The sequence below is a fragment of the Neurospora crassa genome, linkage group V (assembly GCF_000182925.2).
Source record: "Neurospora crassa OR74A linkage group V, whole genome shotgun sequence".
In the NCBI taxonomy this organism is placed as follows: Eukaryota; Fungi; Ascomycota; class Sordariomycetes; order Sordariales; family Sordariaceae; genus Neurospora; species Neurospora crassa.
In genome coordinates this window covers 1,693,572-1,695,125 of record NC_026505.1, presented here as the reverse complement: position 1 = coordinate 1,695,125, position 1,554 = coordinate 1,693,572, and positions in this window count along the sequence as shown.

The window sequence follows — 1,554 nt, the reverse complement described above, 5'->3', positions numbered from 1 at the left end:
CTTAGCCTCCTAATACTATTTATATTTAACCTAAATAATTTCTAATATAATAAACTTACTTATAGGAATAGAAACCGGATAGTAAAGTTGAGGGATAGTATAGTAATTTAGTTATAGGTAGATCGAATAGTAGTATAACTCTTACTTCTTTCCTTTCTTCTTTTTTCTCCCTATAACTAAATAGGGAACGTACTATTTACCTACCTCTATTTATAATATATTTTATTTACTTATAAGTAGTAGGTTAGAGGATATAGTACTAATTTACCCTTCTATTAGATTAAAGTCTTACTTTAAACTAATAACTATATTAATTATAGGGAAAAGAAAAGAAAAAGGGAAAAAAAGATAGAAGGGGAAGCTTTAGGTTTATAGTATATAGTATTACGCTTATTTACTTACTTTAATTCGGATTATTACTTATTTACTTGTAAATAGTAGGATTAATACGGTATTAGTACCTTCTAATAGTTTAGGTTTTATATATAATTTATAATTTAGAGGTATAACTTAGGGGGTAGAAGAAGGGGGTACGACTAGGAGGGGGATATAATTAAGAGGGTAGAAATAAATAATTAATAATAAATTTACTTTAATAATATAAAATTATATTCCTTTAAATTACTATATTAGGCGTACGGCCTAATAGCTAGTTCGGTCTTTTATTTAATAGTTAAACGTTTACGCGGGGTAGCTTTTTTGGTTAATATTTTATTAGGATTCTTCTTCGCTGGTATTTCGTTCGTTGATATCTGTTACTTATAGTAGTATTAATATTCTTTAAATCGATAGTTTGCTTTCTTAGTAATAATAATTTATATAATTAAAGAAATAATGAAGTTTGAAAGGTTTATTAAAAATTTACGGTACTTATAATTTATATTTCGGCAACGATCTTTATTATATGATTTTAGAGAGTAAATATTAGTTAGTTTATTAATTTATTAAAAATTTACAGTACTTACAATTTATATTTCGGCAACGATCTTTATTATATAATCTTAGAGAGTAGATATTAATTAATTTATTAGTTTATTAAAAATTTATAGTATTTGTAGCCTACGTTTTAGTAATAATTTTTATTATATAATTTTAGAGAATAGATATTAGTTGGTTTATTAGTTTGGTTTTTAGGCTATTAGGTTAGTTTGGGTATTAAGGTTTAGGTATTATTAGTTTATTAATTTAGTTCTTAAATTGTTATTAGCGGTATTAGTTTGGTTTTTAAGCTTGGTTGGTTATTGTAGTTTAAGGGTTATTAGCGGTATTATTTTACTTATTAGGTTCTTAGTATTTTTTAGTAATTTTTAGTTTCTATATAGAGGTCGTCCGCAAGGTTCTAATAGTATTGAATAATAGAGCGCAATCCCTCGGAGGAATAGAGCGAGAATTGGATTTAGAAGATTAAATTGGACGTTATTATTCTTTCTATTATTGTTAATGGAGAATTTAAGTAGTAAAATAGGTAGAAAAAAGTAGAAGGAATGGGATAAAAATAGGTTGAGAAGGAATGGAAATATAAAGGAGAATAAGACGAAAAATAAATGAAAATGA